The sequence below is a fragment of the Rattus norvegicus genome, chromosome 4 (assembly GCF_021556685.1).
Source record: "Rattus norvegicus strain SHRSP/BbbUtx chromosome 4, alternate assembly SHRSP_T2T, whole genome shotgun sequence".
Classification (NCBI taxonomy): domain Eukaryota; kingdom Metazoa; phylum Chordata; class Mammalia; order Rodentia; family Muridae; genus Rattus; species Rattus norvegicus.
The window spans coordinates 11,822,305-11,828,984 of NC_141537.1; the positions used below are offsets into that span (position 1 = coordinate 11,822,305).

At 47.4% G+C, this 6,680-nt stretch overlaps 1 pseudogene; it reads right to left on the reverse strand.

Moving 5' to 3' along the window:
* Nucleotides 1-393: 393 nt before the first annotated feature.
* LOC147994679 (diamine oxidase [copper-containing]-like) lies at nt 394-1,096 on the reverse strand (annotated as a pseudogene).
* Nucleotides 1,097-6,680: the final 5,584 nt, after the last annotated feature.

Consider the following 6,680-nt stretch of genomic DNA (forward strand, 5'->3'; position numbering starts at 1 on the left):
CAGGAGAAGCTGGGGAGAGAACATGGAGGCTGACGTTAAGATTCCACTCTGAGTATTTACAGGTTGTTATAAATGTTCTTAAGGGATGGATGTGTACAGGGCTTTGTATGTTTAGGTGGGCAATTATATCTTATCAGTTGGATCAGACGTTATTGTGTCATGTGTTCTTTCATGTGTCGATTTAAGTTCAAGAGAGTATGTGGTGGCCAGAGACACTGGGCTGCCACAGAGCTGGGATGTGTGTTTCTGGCGGTGATATGGGATGGAGGAGAGGGTGAGACGCTTGCTGACTGAGATGAAGATATCTGTCAGATATCTTGGGGCACTGCGGTGCTGGATCTAGTGGAGGTAAAAGACACCATTTTTTTTAATAATATTACAACATCCTTTACTCTAATCTTGGACATCTGTGTTCCCATGATCTGTAAGGGTCTGCAGACCCGTGGACAGTAGATAGTCTTTCACAATATGCTGAAAGAGAAACCAGGTGGTCAGATGACTAGATTCTACCCTACAGGGAAGTACATGAGTGAAGGGCAAACACCAACCGTTGTCCTCTAGGGAGAAGAAGCTTGTGGTGTCAAGGATGAACAAATGCAAGGTCACGGTGCTCCATGCTTCAGTGGGGAGTGGAGAGGAACCATACACTACTCTTGACGTAGGTCTGGATCACTGGATTGATGTTTCTTTGGCCTGGGGACAGTTCTCTTACGTAGATGGGCTGTGGTAGGGGCCCTCAGGCACACTTGATGACATCAGGGTCCTCCTGAGTACCACTGAATCCGACAACATGGACTTCTTGTACAGGACATCTTGTTACTTATCCAGAAACTCTAGAGTACCCTTCTTTTGGGGCAGCAGCGTGTCAGCGAGGAACACAGAGCTCTTATCTAAGGTCTGTGTGTTAGATGTTGCAGCGCCAGCCCCATCCTGCTCACCAGAAAGCTGTCCACAGCCTCTATCTCCTGGATGCTTAGGGCTGTGAATATCTGGTCCTTGCTGTTCAACATCCAGTTAGCGTTCTCTGCCATGGCCATCTATTGAACAAGATGATGCCCATGAAACCCGGTGCCAACCTTCTTTGCGCCAGCCCCATAGCTCTGGAACTCAGCAGAGGAGACGAGAAAATGGAGGTGCGTCCCTCTCCAAGCCAGAGCTCCAGAGCACCTTGTCTCTGAGGCCTGTCTTTTCCCGCTGGCTGTGCTTCCTCTCTTATCCACCTGAAGCCAAGGTTTGAATCTCTGGGTCCTTAGAGTTCACACTTCCTCACAGATCACACAGTTCACAGTGCTGCCGAAGCCCCTGTGTGTATCCATTCACCCATTTTCTCCCTCATCTGAAAATCTCTTACAGTTTTTCTTATCTAGATATCTTCTACTGCTTTTTTTTTTTACTTTTCTCTTTTTAATAATCAGAGAACATTCGTGAGCAAAAAGCACCATGAGTCACAGCAACCCAAGGCTAACCCAATAAGGGTTACAGACCATAGACTGATGTGTATATACAGGTGAGGGCAGGCACAAGATAAGGCCAGGCCTGTGACTGAGTGGTGAAAAAGTAAGGCTGGCACCGGGTTTTGGAGAGGGGAGAGAGAGAGAGAGGAGAAGGGGAGAAGAAATGAATATGGAGGAGGAGAAGGATGACCCACCCCCATGTGGCTTTAAATAGCCATAGGTAGTTATGAAAACATATAAGGGATGGATAACTACAGGACAAGTTGTCTTATCTAGGTAGGCAGTTTATATCAGTATTGGCTCTGAGTTTATTGTGTGGATATTTTATGGAGTGAGAATTTACTGATATAATTCTGATTGACAAATTACAGGCTTCTAGAATTTTGATTTTGCCTGGATACTGGGAATTATGACAATAACCATGGGGGCGGATGCTGGGGCTGTGAGCAGAGTTCACAGCAGAGAGTTGCAAGAGGCCGGCTGCTGCTGGGGTCAGAGAGTAGCTGGCGACAGCACTGAATGGAAATTGGAAACTTGTCCAGTCGAGCTGAGATGCTGATTAAGATGAAAATATTATGGCCCATCCGTGCCAGCAATAGCGTGGGGTGATGTCTCAGTTTTTATTTATAATATTTACTACAACAGCAGACTGCTTCTGTTCCAGTGGGGCTGAGGACTTTGGGGACAACAAAATTCCTTTTACAGCATCATGTTACCTTTTATGTGCCTTGAAATTTAGGTTAATGTTTGAAGTATAAGAAGGGAGTGATACAGAGGGAGGAAGGAGACATTAGGGTGTTTGAAAGGGGAAATATTATTTTATATGCTTACTGAAAAGTAAATTATATTATATAGTACATACTTAGACAATGTGGCTATGCCACACGGGATGATTTTGCTACTCAAAAGGTCATGAACAAAACTTCTAGGGGCAGCACAATGTGCCAGCTAAGTTTTGTTTGTTTGTTTGGTTGGTTGGTTGGTTTTGGTTTTTGTCAACTTGACCCAAGCTGGAATTATACAGGGAGAGGAATCTCAATTGAGAAAAATGCCTCTATCAGATTGCCTGTAGGCAAGTCTGTACAGTGCATTTTCTTGGTTAGTGATTAATGTCAGAGGGTACAGCCTATGGGCATGGTGCAACCTGTAGGCAGGTGGTCATGGGTGGTATAAGAAATCACCTGAGCGAGCCAGTGAGCGTCACTGTTCCGTGGACTCTTTCACTTCCTGCCTCCAGGTTCCTGCCTCGACTACTCTGCGTGAGGAGCTGTCAGAAATAAGGTGAAATAAACCCTTCTTTCCCCAAGTTGGGTTGGGCTATGATGTTTATCACAACCATACAAGCCAAACTAAAAAACATGGGAAACCATCCTTCCAGTTGTTGGTCAGGGTGGTCCTAGAGACTCCCAGAACAGTATAGGGACTATTGCTCTTGGTGGCCATCTACAGCATGTTGTGGATGAAACCACTTTGGACACAGGGCTTAGAGGAATCGAGCTGGGATAGACCCAGAAGCCTCGCTCCTGAGGACTAGCTTTACAGAGTCAGAGGCAACCAAGCAGCCAAGGGAGAAGAGCAAACTGACATCCTACCCAGCTGTAGAGCCTATGGATCACAATGGTGACCAGCCTGGCAAGGCCTCCCTATCTCGGGTAACCGATAACAATCTGATTGGACTTAAGGTTCTCTTGATAGAAGTGGATTAATGTTTGGTGTTGTACTCCCAAACCAATTACTCTTGGCTTGGAGGTCGTAGACCCTAGACAAGAACTTATTACTGCCATTAAAAAATCGACATAATTTCTAACTGTATTCTAGGTACTCTTTGACTCACCAAAGAAACTTCTTTTTGAAGCAGATGGTAACCAGTACAGACAACCACAACTGATCAAAATGCAGAGAAAGATGTGATCTGGGCTTGCCTATGCCCAGCTGGTACATCTACAGTACAACTCCTAACTTTTGGGAGAGAAAACTGGCAACAGAGGCACAGTGAGGGGCTCAGGGGTCTGTGTCGCTGGGCCCGTTCAGGGAACTGGGATGCAGTCAGCAGTCCCACGGGGGTGAGGACTTGGGTACATTTCAATTAAAATGCAGTTGTAGAATGGGAATTAGGCAGAGAGGCGTAGGCACTCAGCAGGGACATGTGTGTTCTAATGTCATATGTCCCACTCCCAAGTATGGGGAACACAGCCCATGTGCTCAAAAACTTCTGCTTTCCTGTTGACTTCTGTGCAGGGAGTTTCCTCACTTGGCTATTTATGCTGGGTTAAGATCCTGTTGCTTTGGTCAAAGTTGGGTAGGATCCTCCTCTACTAAGGGACTTTCTGCCTTGGTTCTGGACCTGAAGCAGAGTCCCACTCACTGCCCCTCAGTACTTGCTATTGTGGTGGTTTGGATAGAAATGGACCCCATGTCCATTTCCATGTGTTTGAATTTTTGGCCAGGGGAAGTGGCATAATTAGGAGGTGTGGCCCTGTTGAGGTGGGCGTGGCCTTGTTGGACAAAGTATGTCACTTTGGGGTGGGCTTTGAGGTCTCATATATGCTTAAGCTCCACTCAGTGTGGAGAGCAGGCCTCTGCTGCCGCCTGCAGATCTGGATGTAGAACTCAGCTTCTTCTCCAGCACCATGTCTGCCTGGACACTGCCATGCTTCCCACCATGATGACAACAGACTAAACCTCTGAAACTGTAAGCCAGCCCCAATGAAATGTTTTTCTTTGTAAGAGTTGCTTTGGTCATGTCATGGTGTCTCTTTACAGCAATAAAACCCTAACTGAGACAGTTGGCTAGAACCATCCTCTATCAAAGGGACTTTCTGCCTTAGTCCTGGACATGACTCTGTCCCCATCCCTCTCTCTGCCCCTTAGCACAATGGTATTTAGTCTGCAGAGAATGAGGTCTCCTAACTCTGGCAGTGGAAGATGCATGTGGTACTGGCCCCAGCCCCTGTGAGCTGCTGGGCTGCTGGGAGCCCCAGCTCTTCTGTTCTGTACTGGTCAAGGCTGCTCTGAGAAGCCTTGTGGATTTTCATGCTTGTTTGACTCTGAGGAAATGCGTCAGCCTGAGACTTCCTTCCACTGGGCACTCATGCCTTTTAGAGTTGGCAGGCAGGGCCTGTGACTCACAATCATTATGATAGAAGCATCCAGTCTGACAGGAGTGGGCAGGACAAGGACCTTTTAGGCAGCACAGACTGAGCAGGACACATGCTCAGCTCTGATTCTAGTATTTAGTTTCAAAAAGATTTTGAAGAGTTTATTTTACCAGTATATGTGTATGCCCAAGTGTATGCATATACACCACAAACATGAAGGTTACTATGGAAAGTAGAGGGCATTGGATACCCTGACACCGGAGTTATAGGTAGTTGTAAGCCTCCGTGTGGGTGCTGGAATCAAACCTAGGTCCTCTGCAAGAGCAGCAAATGCTACTGACATCTCGGTCATCTCTCCACCCTTGAAGTCTGCCTTGGTTTTCACATTTGATTTTTTATAAACACAGTGAACTTCAGTGTGTGTGTGTGTGTGTGTGTGTGTGTGTGTGTGTGTGTGTGTATTTGCTAAGGTGCAGTGCTTCTGGGCACACGAGTGTGAATTTCAGAAGAAAACAGTTTGTCATTTTTTCAGGGGCCATCTGTCTTTCTGGCCCTTCTCTTACCCTTCTTTCTCCACTTCTTTTGTTTGAAACAAGCTCTAATCTAAGCCCATCGGGAATCAGATTGATTGCATAGCTGATGATGGCTTGAGGTTCTCATCCTCCTCCCTCTACCTCCAGGTTCTAGAATAACCGGTGTGGACCACTTTCTCCCTCGTGGGTTCTGAGGACAGAGAACGAGTCCTGCTGATTCCGAGGCCAGCACTTACACAAATGAGCCACCTATCCTGGCTCTGGATTTTTTAAAAGATGATTTTTATTGGCATATATTGATTGATTATAAACAATAGCACATATTTTCATATGTATACACAATGTTTTGCTCATATTTATCTGATGCTGTCTCCCTTCTACTCCTGCTAACCCACCAGTGATGGTCATGTCTCCCTCCCTTTCTTACCCGGTGAGTTTTCTGAGTGCTGTTTACTTGAGCGTGCCTCAGGGGCCATATACATGAACCTGACATAACGGTCTTTTTCCTCCACTGAGCATTTTATATCTCTATAAAGCCTCTAGGAGGGGAGGGGCCACCTGAGCCCCTCTCTCTTCCATAACAGTGTGCAGACAGACTTCATCTGTAGACTCATTTGGGGAGGCGCTTGCCTGTTCTCTTCCTGGCTTTGCATCTTCCCAGCATCCACTGGTCCATGTGCCACAAAGGCTGAGCCACAGTGACACCCCTTTGTCAACCCAGAGCCCATACTAGACACCAGGGTTCCTGTCTGCTGTGCATCCAGAGGATCATGACAAGGGCGTGTGATAGGCGCCTGCCACTGCAGTGTCAGGGAGTGTTCCTGCCCACCCCAAGTCCTCCAAACTCTGCCTGCTCTTCCCTCCCTGCAGTTGTATCCAGGCTGTCTGCTGATACTTTGTCTTTCTAGAGAGCACACCTCTAATCCTACAGTAGGCAGTGTATCTCTTGTGTGTCCTGCCCTTCATGACTGGTCTGCTACTTTAAAATCTCACAAGATGCAGGAGAGAGGCTTAAGACCCTCTGTTGTGGGACGCCCTGGTTCCCAGTTGAGGAGGCTTGAACCTCAGAGACCCTGAGGGACTGCAAGTGTTTTACCTGACTCCCAGGAAACCAGGAGCCCTCATAGATTTGTGACCATCAGTCACCTAAAGGCAATGCCCCAAGCCCCTTCACAGGTCACAGGTCAAGACAGATCTCCATTATAATGAGGTACCTAAAGGCCTGGAGGCTTAGCCAATGAATTTCCCTTCCCAGACACTCCTCCCTGCAAAAGGTATTTAGTCTCATGCCCAATGAAGTGAGGTACAGTTTTACCCATCCACTTTCTGCCATGACAATAAATGTCCTGAAACCATGGACTGTCTCTCTTCATGGGATCCAATCTGGGGAGCCGTAGAGAAGCCCTCACCCACAGAGCCACCACCACATCTCCCCCAGAAGGCTTCCCTGCATTCCCAGCAGTGGCTACCACCAAGCTCTAGCCCATGGCCATCCAGCCAAGAGACTCCTGGCAGGACCAGCTGGAGCCCACCCCCTGCCCCTTTTCTCTCTCTCCCTCCATGTCCAGGGCAAAGAGAGCCAAAGGAGATACTAA